Source organism: Ranitomeya variabilis, chromosome 3 (genome assembly GCF_051348905.1).
Source record: "Ranitomeya variabilis isolate aRanVar5 chromosome 3, aRanVar5.hap1, whole genome shotgun sequence".
NCBI classification, from domain to species: Eukaryota; Metazoa; Chordata; class Amphibia; order Anura; family Dendrobatidae; genus Ranitomeya; species Ranitomeya variabilis.
Genome location: NC_135234.1, coordinates 369,800,990 through 369,822,620, shown reverse-complemented (window position 1 = coordinate 369,822,620; position 21,631 = coordinate 369,800,990).

Genomic DNA, 21,631 nt, shown 5'->3' with positions numbered 1-21,631 from the left:
TATTTTCTCATCAGAAATGGCACTGCTGCATTCTCTTTCCTGACCCCCATGCTGATTATATGGAAATGTTAGTTATGTGGTAAGGAAGCAGGTAAATTCAAGTGTTGTTATTTCTCTAATTAGCCTGCAAAAAGCTACTTGGCCTGAATGGACTGTTCTAGCAATATGCATAGGATTGGCATACCATACGCAATATTTCAAGGCTAGAAAGACACTTTGAATATTATAGGCTTGGGTTTTGCAATGCAAATACAGTGCCTTCAAGCAGAAATCAGAAAAGAAGTTGACAAACTTCAAAACTTGTAACAAACTGCACCCAGGACTAGAGCTACAAATTTTGGAAAATGGTATATAAGCAAATGAAAAACAAAACGTAAAAAAAGAGAGTTGAAAAGTCAATAGATTTGCGGTCAAAAGATTCAAGTGTTAATCATTTTGAAAATTAGTTTTCTATGGAAAAATCTATATGCTAATTAACTCAATGGCTTTCTCTAATGGGTCTACTATCGGGTCATTCTGGAAACACTGAGTTGTTGCTGTTTAAAATTCCATCTTATTAAGGACTAGAAGTTAGGAAGGTTTTCATGGAGCAGTATATAGAGACCGTATTTGAATGGATTTTTGTTATTTAGAGACCTGACACTCACAGTAGACTGGTATAAAGCTCATTAAAGTGGTATTAACATAAAGAGTGGTCAAAAGTTTATTATCTGAAAGTTTTACAAAATATGGAAGGAATTAAATTCCATTTTATTTTCAGCAAACACAGGTGGTTAATTTAGTCATATTTTGGCCAATTCATATAATGTAAAAAAATGCAAATAATTGTGATATATAACATGTGTCCACTGCTTACTATGGCAATATTTTTTTGGGGGGGATCTGACTTAAGGCCCCAATACACATTAGACTAGACTAAAGTTGTCTGAAACTGCCAATATCGGGATCAAACAACAGTCTGATGTACAGTGGGTATGGAAAGTATTCAGACCCCTTTAAATTTTTCACTCTTTGTTTCATTGCAGCCATTTGGCAAATTCAAAAAGGTCATTTTTTTCTCATTAATGTACACTCTGCATCCCATCTTGGCTGAAAAAAACAGAAATGTAGAAATGTTTGCAAATTTATTAAAAAAGAAAAACTGAAATATCACATGGTCATAAGTATTCAGGCCCTTTGCTCAGTATTGAGTAGAAGCACCCTGTTGTGCTAGTACAGCTATGAGTCTTCTTGGGAATGATGTAGCAAGTTTTTTTACACCTGGATTTGGGGGTCCTCTGCCATTCTTCCTTGCAGATCCTCTCCTCTCCAGTTCCAGGTTGGATGGTGCACGTTGGTGGACAGCCATTTTCAGGTCTCTCCAGGGATACTCAATTGGCTTAGGTCAGGGCTCTGGCTGTGCCAGTCAAGAATGATCAAAGAGTTTTTCTGAAGCCATTCCTTTATTATTTTACCTGTGTGCTTAGGGTCACCCTGTCCCTGCAGATGAAAAGGACCCCTATAGCATGATGCTGCCACCACCATGTTTCACTGTTGGAATTGTATTGGGCAGGTGATGAGCAGTGCCTGGTTTTCTCCACACACACTGTTTAGAATTATCACCAAAAAGGTCTATCTTAGTCTCATCAGACCACAGAAGCTTATTTCTCATAGTCTGGGAGTCCTTCATATGTTTTGTTTTTGCAAACTCTATGTGAGCTTTCATATTGTCATGATCCATGTTTGGATCTGTGGCAGATCTGGTTTCCCTCTGATTTAAACCTTTTTTCCTTTCTGGTCATCGGGGGTTAATGCAGTTTCCCCCCTGGTGGCCACTGGTGTTATTGCATTGCATTGCTGCTGGGTCAGCTGATGTGGGTGGTGACCACTCCCACCATCTTTCATAAGGTCACCTGATGCATCAGCTGACTGTTGGTTATACAGGTCCTCTAGGAGAGCAACCAAGCTGTAGCCAGGTGCTTGCTGGGTTCAGTGGTGCTTCTGTTGAATTCTGCCATTTGGTGCCTTACTCTGCTGTGCGGTGCATTGCAGCAGACAAAGCTAAGTGTTGTTTTGTGTTTCCTTTTCCCCTGGAGTTTGTCTTACCTTACCCTGTGTTGTTTTAGTGCAGCGGTGGGACCAGTGCTCTCACCTGCCAGTTCCCTACTTAGGGATAGGTGAAGGGCAAGTGAGGGATTAGGTATCCTGGTCGGCAACGGGTTGAAAGAACCTGTATAGGGACGGTAGGAAGAGCAGGGCTCATCCTCAGGGGAGTGCAGTATGAGTGTCTGAACAAAGGGTCTGAGTACTTATGACTATGTGATATTTCAGTTTTTCTTTTTAATAAATTTGCTAAAATTTCTACATTTCTACTTTTTTCAGTCAAGATCGGGTGTAGAGTGTACATTATTGAGAAAAAAAATGAAAAAACCTTTTTTGAATTTACCAAATGGCTGCAATGAAACAAAAAGGGAAAAATGTAAAGGAGTCTGAATACTTTCCGTACCCACTGTATAGTGCCAACACATTCTGCATCTCTTTACATTTTAGAAGAAATTGTACAGACATTAAAGACATTTCAGAATAGCACATAATTCAACAGATACCAAGAGGAGTGAGGGCCCTGATGCTCTCAAGCTACAATCTATGATATAGGTTGATGCTCATTTTTAGTAACTTTGCCTGAATTTAGTGCTTTTTCACCTATTTTTGAACTGTTTGCATCGAATAACTAAACAATTTACATGCTTTTTTTCCTAAAAAAGTTACAAAATACTTTTATTTTTATTGTTAACTGTCCGTTCTTTGAATTGGTCCATTAGCAGATTTCCCTGTAGATGAGTTTTAAAAGACATGATCAGAGCAATCCATTGTAAATTAAAAATCAAACTGTGTTAGACATCTTTAACAAGACATTAGACCTCAGTCATAATCTGCCAAGACTCCCTTAATTAAGTAATGACATATGTTAGGAAGGCAGTTACCGCTTAATGTTCACTGGTGAGAAAGCGTGATGGAAAGGACACTCCTCAGAAGAGATGTATCTGCACTAATGAGGGGATCAGTCATTTGTACTAACACAGACTTACAGACAAGACTGAAGCCTTCCTTCAAGCATATCAATCCAAGATACAAGGTATAAAAATACAGACCTGTATCATGTACAAGTTCCATTACTAGATAACTTACTAGAAATGTAAAAAGCAAAAAAAATGTCAGAACTCAAATTACAATGTTAAAAAAGAGGGTACTTTTGTACCCATGTTAAATGTGACATTTCCGTTCCTACATGTAGTCGTTTTCAATGCTATAAATGTAATGTTACCCTACAGCAGATGCAGCATTCAACAAATGAACTTCTGTTCCTGTGCACACACTTATTTGGAAGAAGATACAGTGCCTTGCGAAAGTATTTGGCTCCCTGGAACTTTTCAACCTTTTCCCACATATCATGCTTCAAACATAAAGATATCAAATGTAAATTTTTGGTGAAGAATCAACAACAAGTGGATCACAATTGTGAAGTTGAACGAAATTTATTGTTTATTTTAAATTTTTGTGGAAAATCAAAAACTGAAAAGCGGGGCGTGCAATATTATTCGGCCCCTTTAACTTAATACTTTGTTGCGCCACCTTTTGCTGCGATTACAGCTGCAAGTCGCTTGGGGTATGTCTCTATCAGTTTTGTACATCGAGAGACTGAAATTCTTGCCCATTTTTCCTTGGCAAACAGCTCGAGCTCAGTGAGGTTTCATGGAGATCGTTTGTGAACAGCAGTTTTCAGCTCTTTCCACAGATTCTCGATTGGATTGAGGTCTGGACTTTGAATTGGCCATTCTAACACCTGGATACATTTATTTGTGAACCATTCCATTGTAGATTTTGCTTTATGTTTGGGATCATTGTCTGGTTGGAAGACAAATCTCAGTCCCAGTCTTGGGTCTTTTGCAGACTCAAACAGGTTTTCTTCAAGAATGGTCGTGTATTTGGCTGCATCCATCTTCCCATCAATTTTAACCATCTTCCCTGTCCCTGCTGAAGAAAAGCAGGCCCAAACCATGATGCTGCCACCACCATGTTTGACAGTGGGGATGGTGTGCTCAGGGTGATGAGCTTTGTTGTCTTTACGCCAATCATGTCGTTTGTCATTGTTGCCAAAAAGTTCGATTTTGGTTTCATCTGACCAGAGAACCTTCTTCCACATGTTTGGTGTGTCTCCCAGGTGGCTTGTTCTAAAATTTAAACAACAACACTTTTTATGGATATCTTTTAGAAATGGCTTTCTTCTTGCCACTCTTCCATAAAGGCCAGATTTGTGCAGTGTAGGACTGATTGTTGTCCTATGGACAGACTGTCCCACCTCAGCTGTAGATCTCTGCAGTTCATTCAGAGTGATCATGGGCCTCTTGGCTGCATCTCTGAGTGATCAGTCTTCTCCTTGTTTGAGATGAATTTTTAGAGGGACGTCCGGGTCTTGGTAGATTTGCAGTGGTATGATACTCCTTCCATTTCAATATGATCGCTTGCACAGTGCTCATTGGGATGTTTAAAGTTTTGGAAATCATTTTGTAACCAAATCTGGCTTTAAACTTCTCCACAACAGTATCATGGACCTGCCTGTTGTGTTCCTTGGTCTTCATGATGCTCTCTGTGCTTCAAATAGAACCCTGAGACTATCACAGAGCAGGTGCATTTATACGGAGACTTGATTACACACAGGTGGATTATATTTATCATCATTAGGCATTTAGGACAACATTGGATCATTCAGAGATCCACAATGAACTTCTGGAGTTAGTTTGCTGCACTGAAAGTAAAGGGGCCGAATAATATTGCACGCCGCACTTTTCAGTTTTTGAATTTCCACAAAAATTTAAAATAGCCAATAAATTTCATTCAACTTCACAATTGTGTTCCACTTGTTGTTGATTCTTCGCCAAAAATTTACATTTGATATCTTTATGTTTGAAGCATGATATGTGGGAAAAGGTTTAAAAGTTCCAGGGAGCCGAATACTTTTGCAAGGCACTGTATTTGCACAAAAGTTGTTCCACTGATCCAATACAAAGTAAGAGACCAGCTATGTCCAGGGGCGCACATGATGCAGCTGAAAGCTCCATCATCCACCCTTCAGCCTACACCTGTGTGTATGAGACTCTTTACACTGCAGGCATGATGACGTCACTACATCAGACTTGTAGTGTGGAGCCTCGTTACTCACACTGCACAAATCGGACTAGCACACCTGGGGGATGGGGTGAGCTGTGTAGTGTTTTTATTTCTAAATGTCAGTAATTGTTGAGGCATCATACTAAATGTGGGCTTATGTGGAGGGACATCATATGAAGTTGGAAGCTGTGGGGCCCCTTTTATTTAGCAGATCATTATAATTAGTGGGAGGCTGGTGGGGGAAATTTATACTATGTGAAGGGCTGATGTAGGCCATCATACTGAGTAGAGTGCTCTGAGAAGGGCTATCATACTGAGAAATGGCCATCATACTGATATGGGGCATTATACTGACCATCCATGATACTGTGAAGAGGCCATGATACTGTGTGTGTTTGGGATCACAGAGATATCATACTATAGGGGCACTTTAGGGGCATCATGCTGTGGGGGTTATTATACTGTGGTAGTGGCATGTGGGACATACTACTTTGTTGCTTTGCTGGGACTCTGTGGAGTCATCATACTGTACATGTGGGGTGAAACTGTTCGTGAATGTAATCACTATGGACATACCATATTTAGTGTGTGTGTTGGTCAGGACATTTTTAGAAGCATCATACAGTACTCTAAACTTTAAAATAGCTGCAAAGAAGAAAGTATTCCGCACCTCCTGCACACGTTGAACCACAGACACACAAAATATAACAGCTGATGAAATGTTGCTACTAGCCCCAACGGAATCCGGGTGCTCATTCAAGAAAAAAAGATATGTCCAAGCAAAAAAGGAAAAGTTATAGTAGAGCACTCACCATGCGTAAAAAATCCAGTCTTTTATTGTGACATGCAAGTCAACAGCAGGGTGACACGGGAGAACGTGAACTGCAAACTGACGATAGCCCCCTTTTTGAAGAAGCATATGGCGAAACGGCAGCGTCGGGGTGGTGAGGTGACATTAATCAAGTCTACCTCATTTAAGCTCCTAGGCACTTTATGTAAGTATTAAAAAAGGCACTTTACTTTCACTTTGGTCCTACTAAGTGAGTGCAATCGCTCTGCTTTAGTATAGTATTAGGCACAAAAAGTCCTGGAATTTTGTGGCACATGCACTTTATATGGGGATTCCTGGTTGTACCTATATACATAAAAAAATGGACTATTAGCGATATATTTGAAATACTATTATACCTATGAGCCTATATCCATTTGGATTGATTTCATTAGATGTAATTACTTGAACTTGTCACTGTTCGTTGGTCCTGCTTGTATTTTTACTATTGTTTTAAAATTTGGAAATAAATATTGGTTATTTTAAATTATTTTTTTTGAATGGATCCTCTTTTCCCTAATTAATTGATTTTGGGGTGGTGTAAATACAGATAGTGGTAGGACAATAGATATAAACAGAATATATGTCAATGACCAGGCGATCATGGGTGCGCTGGGCCACAGGGGGCCCCCCACTTTCAAAATGACCAGCAAAGATACCAGAGAGAGTGACCATATGGCTATACACTCGCCTTTATCTCCTTTGGGTCACTCCCCTCCTACCCTCTTGGCTGAACCAAAATTACCTCCTCTTGCCTCTGCAGCTAAAAGCTCCAAAACCCATGAAAGATTAGAACTCTTTTTTGGATGGTCCTAGGACGGCGGTTCTGGTGCCATTTGATCCAGCCAGGCCCCTCCTACTTGTGGGGACCAAACAAGCCTTTGCAATCTGGGTGCTAGAACAGGTCGAGAGTCGAGATCCAGCTGGGCGTTTTCCATATTCTGGAGATCTTGGAAATATACACTATGCACTGCTCGGTTGTTTAGTATCCCCAAAACTCATTATGGAATCATAGCTGGCTGAAGGAAGCTGTTTAGACCACATGGTATCCACATGGCAAGCATGCCTTTTGTTCTACTCTGAGCTTACTCAAGGTGTGAGATCTGTCACTCACAACCTTTGAGGCTTGATCCCCCTGCTGCACTAGCTGCACACTGAAGGGGGTTTTATAATCCCATACCATATCTCCAATATTCATCACAGTACATATAAATTTTTTTTCTTTTGGCAAGGGGAGAGAGATAATTAGAGCTTTGTTATGGGGGCGCTCTGATATGTTTGCATGCCACTGGCTGTGTGAAACTATCTGCATTGATGTGCTACGTTTACACTGTAGCACACCTTATAGGTCTATTTATTGCCTGCTAAATATGAAGTTTTTTGCCATATGTTATTCTGAAAACGCAATCAGAATTTTACCATAGAATGGTTTATGACATCAGAATATGCGTCAAAGTCTTGATGGTAGGAGAAAAGGAGGATATGTGTGGAACTGCGGTGGCAAGGATAGGGGAAGGGCTAAGTGCAAATGAATTTTTCTCTTTTAAATATTTTAGTATGTTTTCATTAATATAACATAACCTAAAATTTTGAAAGTTTGTGATTGACAACTGTAAATGGACAAATGTTACACAAAGAAAAGATTTATAAAAAAAAAATAGCTTGGGTATCATTCAGGAAATTTGTTAGCTGCTCATTGGTCATAAAATTATCTACAGTACACAAGCTAAAAATGATGACAATAGAATGTTTTAGTTGATTTCAAGCATGGGCTATCATTTTCTTTGACACCAAAAAAAGAAAAGTGAGAAGTCTGTGGAGTGCCCCCACTGTCGCAGGGCCGAGGGGTACCCGGTACCGGGCCTCTCTGTCTCGGATCTAGGATTGTCAAGGTGGCTAGACCCGGTCCGTGACCCTGCTAAGGGGCGTCCAGTAAAAGTTGAGAGTGATAATGTGTGGTGCAGGGTGCGATGAATAACGAGGACACAGGGTTGCAGTCTCTTTACCTCTTTACTGAAGGCTTCAGGATCCTCAATCCAGAGTACGGTTAACAGGGCTGTCTGAGACCGGCCGGTCCGATGGCACCTCCAGAGTTCCCTTTGCAGGTGGAAATCTGTGCCTTCCTTCTAGCGCCTGTGTGTTGTAGTCCTTCCCTGCTGAGCACCACGGGATAGTCCTCACAACTGTTGTGTCTCTTTCTGATGTTCCCTCACAACTGATTCTGATGTTCTTCCCCGTCCCCCAGATGATATGGCTAGGACGCACCCGTATGAGTTCTTCCGGGACCCTAGAGTCGTCCCTCTCCCACTGTTGCCCCCTATGTCTGCTTAGGTGATTTAGGTGAGACAGCCTGCCTATAACTGACTGTCCTGCCGTTGGTTTGAAGTAAGGCTTGGAGCCAGTACTTCCTCGGCGTTTCCGGCCACACACCTCAGTAGGATGTTGCCTCGATCTTACAGCACAACTCCTACTGGTGTTTTCTCCTTGTTGCTTTGATCTCATTTCTCACTCTTCACAATAAACCTCGCTTCTTGTCCTTTCTTGGGGTTCCGCCGCGATGAAGTGCAGGCACGGTCCCGTAAAGTTTTTTCTGTTCGCTAGGCCTCTGTCAGGATCCCACCCCTGACAGGGACCCCCCTGAATCTTCCCCTGCAACACCCTCTGCCACAGGATGTTGCCTGGTTCCAACCCAGTCAGCTTTCTGTCTTTCTATCTAACCCCCAGTTTTACCAGATTGTGAGGAGTGGCCTAATGCATAGTGCCCTTTGCTCCCCCTGGAGGCCAGATTATGAAGTGTATTGGTGTCTGTGATACCTGGTCAGGTGAACTCCTTCAGTGCCATCAGACGTACCATCACTCCCCTTAGCGGCGGAGCGATGTTACTGCAACGACCAGGTCTCTGGGGTGCTGCATATGCATTTAAACGAATTGAGCGTGGATGATTTGTGATTAGTGTTGAGCATTCCGATACCACAAGTATCGGGTATCGGCCGATATTTGCTGTATCGGAATTCCAATACCGAGTTCCGATATTTTTGTGATATCAGAAATCGGAATCGCAAGTTCCCAGTGTATGGTTCCCAGGGTCTGGAGGAGAGGAGACTCTCCTTCAGGCCCTGGGATCCATATTCATGTAAAAAAAAAAGAATTAAAATAAAAAATATGGATATACTCACCCCTCCGGCGGCCCCTGGATGTAACCGGCAGCCTCCGTTCCTAAGAATGCAGTGAGTTTAGGACCTGCAATGACGTCGTGGCTTGTGATTGGTCGCGTGAGCGGTCACATGAGCGGTCACGCGACCAATCACAAGCCGCGACATCATCGAAGGTCCTTCACTCCTCATTCTTAGGAACGGAGGCTGCCGGTTACATCGCTAAGGTCCAGGGGCCGCCGGAGGAGTGAGTATATCCATATTTTTTATTTTAATTCTTTATTTTTTACATGAATATGGATCCCAGGGCCTGAAGGAGAGTTTCCTCTCCTTAGGACCCTGGGAGCCATCCAGGATAGCTTCCGATACTTGTGTCCCACTGACTTGCATTGGTATCGGGTATCGGTATCGGCGATATCCGATATTTTTTGGATATCGGCCGATCCCATCCGATACCGATACCTTGGAGTATTGGAAGGTATCGCTCAACACTATTTGTGATGCATTAAAGCTTCCCAGGCATCTCTAGTAAGTGGAGTATGAAATATAGTATGAGCTAAATTCTATACGTGAGACCAGAGTTGAGATACCTACTGGCAAGTACACCCACATGCAGCAACCTTTGGAGATGCACTACCTAAACAATTGTCTCGATAACCACCAGGGATCATAAAGTTAGGTCCAGGAATATTATATTTGGACAGTGATAGAATCTTCATGATTTGGGCACCGGATGTCATGGTTTTATATTTAAAATTGAACCACTAAGATGCAATTTAAGTGTACACTTTCAGGTTTAATTATAGGGGTTGAAGAAAAACATCTTTTAAAATGTTTAGGAATCGCAATTGTTTTTCTACAAAGCTTCCTCATTTCAGATCAACAAAAGTAATTGACTAATTAACTTTACAATAACTAAAATGCTCATTTTTAATACTTTGTAAAGAATCCTATGCAGGTAACGACTTCTGAAGTCTGGAAGCCATGTATGTCACCAAATACTGGGTTTCCTCCTTTGTGCTGCTTTGCTAGGCCTTCACTGCAGCTGACTTCAGTTGTTGCTTGTTTGTGGGTCTTTCTGCTTTTGAGTTTTTTCTTAAGCGTGTGAAATGCACCCTCATTATGGGTGATTTCAACATCCCCATTGCTTCTCCCCTCTCCCCATTTGCTTCTCACCTTTTATCTCTAACCTCCTCTTTCGGCCTCTCGCAGCATACTAACTCTCCAACGCATGAAGATGGAAACTCCCTTGACTTGGTCTTCTCCCGCCTTTGCTCAGTGGATGATTTCACAAACTCCTCTCTCCCGCTCTCTGACCACAACCTTCTTTCATTCTCTATCAAGAACTGCCATCCCGCTCAGGTCACCCCCACTTTCCACACTTATAGAAACATGCAGGCCATTAACACCCAGAAACTTATGAAGAACTTGCAGTCCTCATTGGCCCCAATCTTCTCCATCTCATGTCCTGATTCTGCTCTGAAGCATTACAATGAAACCCTGCAAAGTGCCCTGGATGAAGCTGCACCTCCTATACATAGAACAACTCGGCACAGACAGCGACAACCGTGGCACACGCTGCAAACACGTTTCCTGCAGCGGTGCTCCAGGTGCGCCGAACGTCTGTGGAGAAAATCTAATCTACCCAAAGATTTCATCCATTATAAGTTCATGCTAAAAACATACAACTCTGCCCTTCACCTCTCCAAACAAACCTTTTTCAACACCCTCATCACCTCACTGTCAAATAACCCTAAACGTCTCTTTGACACTTTCCAGTCCCTACTCAACCCAAGAGAGCAGGCCCCAACCACAGATCTCCGCGCTGACGATCTGGCCAATTACTTCAAAGAAAAAATTGACCACATTCGACAGGAAATCATCTTCCAATCTCTTCATACCATGCACTGTCCTCCCTCCCTCACTGCATCTAGTTCACTCTCTGACTTTGAACCGGTTACAGAAGAAGAAGTAAGCAGGCTCCTTGCTTCTTCTCGCCCGATCACTTGCACCAGTGACCCCATTCCGTCACATCTCCTCCAGTCCCTTTTCCCAGCTGTCACCTCTCACCTAACAAAAATATTCAACCTTTCCCTCACTTCCGGTTTTTTTCTCTCCTCATTTAAGCATGCCATCATACATCCATTACTTAAAAAACCCTCCCTCGACCAAAGTTGTGCCGCTAATTATAGACCTGTCTCTAATGTTCCCTTCATCTCTAAACTCCTTGAACGCCTGGTCCACTCCCGTCTTACCCGCTATCTCTCAGATAACTCTCTTCTTGACCCTCTTCAATCTGGTTTCCGCTCTTTACACTCTACTGAAACTGCCCTCACTAAAGTCTCTAATGACCTACTAACAGCTAAATCTAATGGTCACTACTCCATGCTAATTCTCTTGGATCTCTCGGCATCATTTGATACTGTGGATCATCAGCTCCTCCTCACTATGCTCCACTCCATCAGCCTCAAGGACACCATTCTCTCTTGGTTCTCCTCCTATCTCTCTGACCGATCCTACACTGTATGTTTTGCTGGTTCCTCCTCCTCTAACCTTCCTCTTACTGTTGGGGTTCCTCAAGGATCAGTCCTAGGCCCCCTCCTCTTCTCTTTGTATACTGCCCCTATTGGACAAACAATCAGGAGATTTGGTTTCCAGTACCATCTCTATGCTGACGACACCCAATTATACACCTCTTCTCCTGTTATCACACCAACCTTTTTAGAAAACACCAGTGATTGTCTGAAACTGAACTGTTGTGAAATTGGATTTTGGGCTCCCCCGGTGGCCACTGGTGGAATTGAACTGGTGTGCATCATCCTCTCTGTTCACCTGTTTCCATCAGGATGTGGGAGTCGCTATTTAGCCTTGCTCCTCTGTCACTTCCATGCCGGTCAACATTGTAATCAGAAGCCTTTCTGTGCATGTTCCTGCTGCTAGACAACTCCCAGCTAAGTTGGACTTTAGTCCTTGTTTGTTTTTGCATTTTGTTCCAGTTCACAGCTGTAGTTTCGTTTCTGTGTCTGGAAAGCTCTTGTGATCTGAAATTGCCACTCTGATGTTATGAGTTAATACTAGAGTCTTAAAGTAATTTCAGGATGGTGTTTTGATAGGGTTTTCAGCTGACCATGAAAGTGCCCTTTCTGTCTTCCTGCTATCTAGTAAGCGGACCTCAATTTTGCTAAACCTATTTTCATACTACGTTTGTCATTTCATCTAAAATCACCGCCAATATTTGTGGGGGCCTCTGTCTGCCTTTCGGGGAAATTTCTCTAGAGGTGAGCCAGGACTATATTTTCCTCTGCCAGGATTAGTTAGTCCTCCGGCCGGCGCTGGGCGTCTAGGGATAAAACTAAACTGACCATGAACTAAACCTGCCGCACAACTAACAGTAGCCGGGTAGCGTAGCCTACGCTACCCGGCTACTGTTAGTTGTGCGGCAGGTTTAGTTCATGGTCAGTTTAGTTTCCATCCTTCCAAGAGCTAGTTCTTATGTTTGCTGGGCTATGTTCTCTTGCCATTGAGAACCATAACACTGAACCTGTCAAAAACTGAACTCCTCGTGTTCTCTCCCTCTACTAACCTACCTTTGCCTGACATTGCCATCTCCGTGTGCGGTTCTACCATTACTCCAAAGCAACATGCCCGCTGCCTTGGGGTCATCCTTGATTCCGAGCTTTCATTCACCCCCCACATCCGATCACTGGCTCGCTCTTCTTATCTGCATCTCAAAAACATTTCTAGATTTCGCCCTTTTCTTACTTTCGACTCTGCAAAAACTCTTACTGTCTCACTTATTCATTCTCATCAGGACTATTGTAACTCTCTACTAATCGGCCTCCCTCTTACCAAACTCTCCCCGCTCCAATCTGTCCTGAATGCTGCTGCCAGGATCATATTCCTCACCAACCGTTACACCGATGTCTCTACCTTGTGCCAGTCATTACACTGGCTACCCATCCACTCCAAAATCCAGTACAAAACTACTACCCTCATCCACAAAGCACTCCATGGCTCAGCACCACCCTACATCTCTTCTCTGGTCTCAGTCTACCACCCTACCCGTGCCCTCCGCTCCGCTAATGACCTCAGGTTAGCATCCTCAACAATCAGAACCTCCCTTGCTCCAAGACTGCGCTGATTCTTTGGAATGCACTACCTAGGTTAATACGATTAATCCCCAACTCCCACAGTTTTAAGCGTGCCCTAAAAACTCATTTGTTCAGACTGGCCTACCGCCTCAACGCATTAACCTAACTATCCCTGTGTGGCCTATTTAAAAAAAAAACCATAATCAGGTTCCTTGCATCATGTTCTCATACACTTTATGCAGTTAATAACACTCTGTGTCTGTACTGCTACATACTTAGGCAGTTAACTGGTTCATGCAGCTTTACATGTACACCCGAGCCTTACACTATGGCTGGTCCAAATAACTAAAGCAATTGTTACCATCCACCTCTCGTGTCTCCCCTTTTCCTCATAGTTTGTAAGCTTGCGAGCAGGGCCCTCATTCCTCCTGGTATCTGTTTTGAACTGTGATTTCTGTTATGCTGTAATGTCTATTGTCTGTACAAGTCCCCTCTATAAGTTGTAAAGCGCTGCGGAATATGTTGGTGCTATATAAATAAAAATTATTATTATTATTATTATTATTAAATGCATGCTTGAAGGAGTTGAGGTCTCGTGATTGACTCTGCCACTGTAGAATATTCCACTTCTATGCCTTAAAAAAACTCCTGGGTTGCTTTAACAGAATGTTTTTGGTCTTTGTCCATCCATGTACTGTGAAGTGCAGTCCAAATCAACTTTGCTGCATTTGGTTGAACCTGAGCAGAAAATATAGCCCTGTATACTTCAGAATGCTTATATCTTCAGTTACATCATCAATAAACACTAGTGACCCAGTGCCATGCATACCTATGACATATCACTGCCTCCACCATGTTTTACAAAGGAAGTGGTGTGTTTTAAATTATGAGCCATTCCAAGCCTTTTCCAAATTTTCTTCCTGCCATTATTTTGGTATAGGTTGATCTAAGTTTCATCTGTCTAGAGAATACTTTTCCAGGACTTGTCTGTCTTTAGATGTTTTTTGCAAAGTCTAATTTGGCTTTTCTATTTTTAATGCTGATTAATGGTTTGCACCTTGTGGTGAACACTCTGTATTTTCTCTCACGAAGTCTTCTATTTAGTGTAGATTTAGATACTGAAACACCTACTTCCTGGATAGTTTTTTCAGTTAGATGAATGTCGTGAATCGGTTTTTCTTCACCAAGGAAAAGGATTCTGTGAACATCCATCACTGTTGCTTACTGTGGACATTCATGCTTTTTTGAGTTCCCAAGCACACCAGTACACTATTATTTCGATTTGGTCAATTTATAACATTTCTGCATATTAAATTATGCTCTGTGCTCGTTGTGAAGTCCGACGTGCTCGATTCGAGTACCGAGCACCCGAGAAGTTTACTGTTCACTCATCATTAGTAGTTAGCTGTAAAAAGTCCTTTATATATAATGGGGTGATACAATGCTCTAAACAATCCATATGAGTAGTAGACCATTGAAAGGGGTAGGTAGACTGTAGGGCAGAAATATCAGGTTCAGGCATAGAGACATTGAAAGCACATGACTTAGAGTAATTACTGGTCAAACCAGAGGTATCAACTAGGGTTGAGCGACTTTTCATTTTTTGAGATCAAGTCGGGTTTCACGAAACCCGACTTTCTCAAAAGTCGGGTCGAGTGAAATCGGTCGATCTTATTGAAAAGTCGGGGTCGGGGATCGGCCAAAACACGAAACCCAATGCAATTCAATGGGGAAGCATACTTTTTTAATATTTGCTTCAGCGCGATAATGTTGAAAAGCCGGTAATTCAATTGCCGGCTTTTCATTTCTCCTGCCTAAACCCGACATGATATGAGACATGGTTTACATACAGTAAACCATGTCATATCCCTCTTTTTTTGCATATTCCACACTACTAATGTTAGTAGTGTGTATGTGCAAAATTTTGGCTCTGTAGCTATTAAATTTAAGGGTTAAATCGCGGAAAAAATTGGCGTGGGCTCCCGCGCAATTTTCTCCGCCAGAGTGGTAAAGCCAGTGACTGAGGGCAGATATTAATAGCCAGGAGAGGGTCCATGGTTATTGCCCCCCCCCCGTGGCTAAAAACATCTGCCCCCAGCCACCCCAGAAAAGGCACATATGGAAGATGCGCCTATTCTGGCACTTGGCCACTCTCTTCCCACTCCCGTGTAGCGGTGGGATATGGGGTAATGAAGGGTTAATGCCACCTTGCTATTGTAAGGTGACATTAAGCCAGATTAATAATGGAGAGGCGTCAATTCTGACACCTATCCATTATTAATCCAATTGTATGAAAGGGTTAAAAAACACACACACACATGATTAAAAAGTATTTTAATGAAATAAACACACAGGTTGTTTTAATATTTTATTGCTCTCTCAATCCACCTGAAGACCCTCACTTGGAAAAATAATAAACCAACAATATACATACCCTCTGATGAACTGTCACGTCCCGCAAGGTAAATCCATCTGAAGGGGTTAAAATAGTTTACAGGCAGGAGCTCTGCTATAATGCAGCTGTGCTCGTGCCTGTAAGCCCCGGCGAATGAAGGAAATGTAGGTCAATGACATATAGTTACCTTCAGTCGCGGTGATGCGCCCCCTGGTGGATGTCCTCATGAACTGCAGCCTGGGAACTTTTTCCCACACTCCAGGTCATATGAGGACATCCACCAGGGGGCGCATCACCGCGACTGAAGGTAACTATAGGTCATTGACCTACATTTCCTTCATTCGCCGGGGTTTACAGGCACGAGCACAGCTGCATTATAGCAGAGCTCCTGCCTGCAAACTATTTTAACCCCTTCAGATGAATTTACCTCGTGGGACGTGACAGTTCATCAGAGGGTATGTATATTGTTGGTTTATTATTTTTCCAAGCGAGGGTCTTCAGGTGGATTGAGAGAGCAATAAAATATTAAAACAACCTGTGTGTTTATTTCATTAAAATACTTTTTAATCATGTGTGTGTGTGTTTTTTAACCCTTTCATACAATTGGATTAATAATGGATAGGTGTCAGAATTGACGCCTCTGTTGTGTATCCGCTTTTTGGGCTCCCCTGGTGGTTGCTGGTGGTACTGGTGACTTGTTTGCACTTTGCTTCTTCTGTTCACCTGCTTCCATCAGTGTTTGGGAGTTTCCTATTTAGCCTTGCTCCCCAGTCATTTCCTTGCCGGTCATCATTGTAACCAGAGCCTTCGGTTGCATGTTCCTGCTACTAGTCTGCTGATCAGCTAAGTGGACTTTGTCCTTTTGTTTTGTACCTTTTGTACAGTTTGCAGTTTTTGCAATTCTCTGTAGCTGGAAGCTCTTGTGGGCTGAAATTGCCACTCCTGTGTCATGAGTTGACACAGGAGTCTTAAAGTAATTTCAGGATGGTTTTTGAAAGGGTTTTCAGTTGACCGTGAAGTCCTCTTTTGTATCCTTCTGCTATCTAGTAAGTGGACCTCTCTTTGCTAAATCTACTTTCATACTGTGTATGTCTTTTCCTCTTAATTCACCGTTATTACATGTGGGGGGCTGCTATCATCTTTTGGGGGATTTCCCTAGAGGTAAGCCAGGTCTGTTTCTTCCTCTACCAGGCGTAGTTAGTCCTCCGGCTGGCGCGTGGCATATAGGAAGCCGTAGGTATGCTCCCTGGCTACTGTTAGTTGTGTGGTAGATTTAGCTCACGGTCAACTCGAGTTTCCATCACCCGACAGCTCGTTCGTTACTTATGTGTTTTTTACGTTCCCTTGCCATTGGGAACCATGACAGTATGACCGGCCAACAAAGTGTTAATTGTTTGGGCTGAAGCAGGAGAAAAAGAAGTGTTGAAGGGAAATTTTTTTTTTCTTTCCCTCAGAGTTTTGTTGCCTAGCCCTTAATTGCTGTCTAGCTGCTTCTTACCTCCTCTTAACCCTTGAATGGCTCTGACCTTAGCTGTTTAACATGGATGTCCAGAGTTTGGCTGCAGGTTTAAATAATCTTGCTACGAAGGTTCAAAATTTACAAGATTTTGTTATATATGCTCCTATTTCTGAACCTAAAATCCCTACACCAGAGGTGTTTTCCGGAGATAGATCTCGGTTTTTGAATTTCAAATATAATTGTAAATTATTCCTTTCTCTCAGACCTCACTCCTCAGGAGATCCTGTCCAGCAGGTTAAGATTGTAATCTCTTTGCTGCGAGGTGACCCTCAAAATTGGGCATTTTCATTGGCACCAGGGGATCCTGCGTTGCTCAATGTGGATGCGTTTTTCCTGGCTTTAGGGTTGCTTTATGAGGAACCTAATTTGGAGATTCAAGCTGAAAAAGCTTTGATAGCCCTATCTCAAGGGCAAGATGAAGCGGAGATATACTGCCAAAAATTTCGTAGGTGGTCTGTGCTTACTCAGTGGAATGAGTGCGCCTTAGCGGCAAATTTCAGAGAGGGCCTTTCTGATGCCGTTAAAGATGTTATGGTCGGGTTCCCTGCGCCTACAGGTCTGAATGAGTCCATGACAATGGCAATTCAGATTGATCGGCGTTTGCGGGAGCGCAAACCCATGCACCATTTGGCGGTATCTTCTGAAGAGACGCCAGAGAAAATGCAATGTGACAGAGTTATGTCCAGAAGCGAGCGGCAGAATTATAGGCGTAAAAATGGGTTGCCTTTGCTGACTGATTTGTTTGCTCGCATAAGGGGGGCTAAGTGGTTCTCTAAGATTGATCTTCGTGGGGCGTATAATTTGGTGCAAATTAAGCAGGGGGATGAGTGGAAGACCGCATTTAATACGCCTGAGGGCCATTTTGAGTATTTGGTAATGCCTTTCGGCCTTTCTAATGCACCTTCTGTCTTTCAGTCCTTGATGCATGATATTTTCCGGGAATATTTGGATAAATTTATGATTGTGTACTTGGATGATATTTTGATTTTTTCTGATGACTGGGAGTCTCATGTTCAGCAGGTCAGGAGGGTTTTTCAGGTTTTGCGGGAGAATTCTTTGTGTGTAAAGGGTTCAAAAAATTTCATTTTTGGGGTATATTTTTTCCCCTTCTTCTATTGAGATGGACCCTGTCAAGGTTCGGGCTATTTACGACTGGACGCAGCCTACTTCTCTGAAGAGTCTCCAGAAATTCTTGGGCTTTGCTAATTTTTATCGTCGATTTATAGCTGGTTTTTCTGGCGTTGCTAAACCTCTGACGGATTTGACTAAAAAGGGTGCTGATGTTGCCAATTGGTCCCCTGCTGCCGTGGAGGCCTTTCGGGAGCTTAAGCGTCGCTTTTTGTCTGCCCCTGTGTTGCGCCAGCCTGATGTTTCTCTTCCCTTTCAGGTTGAGGTCGATGCTTCCGAGATCGGAGCGGGGGCGGTTTTGTCGCAGAAAAGTTCCGACTGCTCAGTGATGAGACCTTGTGCGTTCTTTTCGCGAAAATTTTCGGCCGCCGAGCGAAACTATGATGTTGGTAATCGGGAGCTTTTGGCCATGAAGTGGGCATTTGAGGAGTGGCGTCATTGGCTTGAGGGTGCCAGACATCAGGTGGTAGTTTTGACTGATCACAAGAATTTAATTTATTTGGAGTCTGCCAGGCGCCTGAATCCTAGACAGGCACGTTGGTCGTTGTTCTTTTCCCGGTTTAATTTTGTGGTCTCGTACTTACCGGGTTCTAGGAATGTGAAAGCAGATGCTCTTTCTAGGAGTTTTGAGCCTGACTCTCCTGGGAATTCTGAACCTGCTGGTGTCCTTAAGGATGGAGTGGTTTTGTCTGCTGTCTCTCCAGATTTGCGACGTGCTTTGCAAGAATTTCAGGCGGATAGACCTGATCGTTGTCCGTCTGGTAGACTGTTTGTTCCTGACGAGTGGACCACTAGAGTCATCTCGGAAGTTCATTCTTCTACTCTGGCAGGTCATCCGGGAATTTTTGGCACCAGAGATTTGGTGGCTAGATCCTTCTGGTGGCCTTCCTTGTCTCGAGATGTGCGTGTTTTTGTGCAGTCTTGCGATGTGTGTGCTCGGGCCAAGCCTTGTTGTTCTAGGGCTAGTGGGTTGTTGTTGCCCTTGCCTGTTCCGAAGAGGCCTTGAACGCACATCTCTATGGACTTTATCTCGGATCTCCCTGTTTCTCAGAAGATGTCTGTCATCTGGGTGGTGTGTGACCGTTTTTCTAAAATGGTTCATTTGGTGCCATTGCCTAAGTTGCCTTCCTCATCTGAGTTGGTCCCTCTGTTTTTTCAAAATGTGGTTCGCTTGCATGGTATTCCGGAAAACATCGTTTCTGACAGGGGTACCCAGTTCGTGTCTAGATTTTGGCGGGCAGTCTGTGCCAGGTTGGGCATTGATTTGTCCTTTTCGTCTGCATTCCATCCTCAGACCAATGGCCAGACGGAGCGAACTAATCAAACTTTGGAGACTTATTTGAGGTGTTTTGTGTCTGCGGATCAGGATGATTGGGTTGCCTTTCTGCCGTTGGCGGAGTTTGCTCTTAATAATCGGGGGCTAGTTCTGCCACTTTGGTTTCTCCTTTCTTTTGCAATTCAGGGTTTCATCCGCGTTTTTCATCTGGTCAGGTTGAATCTTCGGATTGTCCTGGAGTGGATGCGGTGGTGGATCGGTTGCATCAGATTTGGGGACAAGTGGTGGATAATTTGGAATTGTCCCAGGAGAGGACTCAGCAGTTTGCTAACCGTCGTCGTCGTGTTGGTCCCCACCTTCGCGTTGGGGACTTGGTGTGGTTGTCTTCCCGTTTTGTCCCTATGAGGGTTTCTTCTCCCAAATTTAAGCCTCGGTTCATCGGTCCTTATAGGATTTTGGAGATTCTTAACCCTGTTTCCTTTCGTTTGGACCTCCCGGCATCTTTCGCTATCCATAATGTGTTCCATCGGTCGTTGTTGCGGAGATATGAGGTACCGGTGGTTCCTTCTACTGAACCTCCTGCTCCTGTGCTGGTGGAGGGTGAATTGGAGTACGTCGTGGAGAAGATCTTGGACTCCCGTATTTCCAGACGGAGACTTCAATATCTGGTTAAATGGAAAGGCTATGGTCAGGAAGATAATTCTTGGGTAACTGCCTCTGATGTTCATGCCTCGGATTTGGTTCGTGCCTTTCATAGGGCTCATCCAGATCGCCCTGGCGGTTCTTGTGAGGGTTCGGTGCCCCCTCCTTAAGGGGAGGGTACTGTTGTGTATCCACTTTTTGGGCTCCCCTGGTGGTTGCTGGTGGTACTGGTGACTTGTTTGCACTTTGCTTCTTCTGTTCACCTGCTTCCATCAGTGTTTGGGAGTTTCCTATTTAGCCTTGCTCCCCAGTCATTTCCTTGCCGGTCATCATTGTAACCAGAGCCTTCGGTTGCATGTTCCTGCTACTAGTCTGCTGATCAGCTAAGTGGACTTTGTCCTTTTGTTTTGTACCTTTTGTCCAGTTTGCAGTTTTTGTAATTCTCTGTAGCTGGAAGCTCTTGCGGGCTGAAATTGCCACTCCTGTGTCATGAGTTGACACAGGAGTCTTAAAGTAATTTCAGGATGGTTTTTGAAAGGGTTTTCAGTTGACCGTGAAGTCCTCTTTTGTATCCTTCTGCTATCTAGTAAGTGGACCTCTCTTTGCTAAATCTACTTTCATACTGTGTATGTCTTTTCCTCTTAATTCACCGTTATTACATGTGGGGGGCTGCTATCATCTTTTGGGGGATTTCCCTAGAGGTAAGCCAGGTCTGTTTCTTCCTCTACCAGGCGTAGTTAGTCCTCCGGCTGGCGCGTGGCATATAGGAAGCCGTAGGTATGCTCCCTGGCTACTGTTAGTTGTGTGGTAGATTTAGCTCACGGTCAACTCGTTTCCATCACCCGAGAGCTCGTTCGTTGCTTATGTGTTTTTTACGTTCCCTTGCCATTGGGAACCATGACTCGCCTCTCCATTATTAATCTGGCTTAATGTCACCTTACAATAGCAAGGTGGCATTAACCCTTCATTACCCCATATCCCACCGCTACACGGGAGTGGGAAGAGAGTGGCCAAGTGCCAGAATAGGCGCATCTTCCAGATGTGCCTTTTCTGGGGTGGCTGGGGGCAGATGTTTTTAGCCACGGGGGGGGGGGGGGGGGCAATAACCATGGACCCTCTCCTGGCTTTCAATATCTGCCCTCAGTCACTGGCTTTACCACTCTGGCGAAGAAAATTGCGCGGGAGCCCACGCCAATTTTTTCCGCGATTTAACCCTTAAATTTAATAGCTACAGCGCCGAAATTTTGCACACACACACACTACTAACATTACTAGTGTGGAATATGCAAAATAAAGGGGATATGACATGGTTTACTGTATGTAAACCATGTCTCATATCATGTCGGGTTTAGGCAGGAGAAATGAAAAGCCGGCAATTGAATTACCGGCTTTTCAACATTATCGCGCTGAAGTAAATATAAATATATATATATATATATATATATATATAT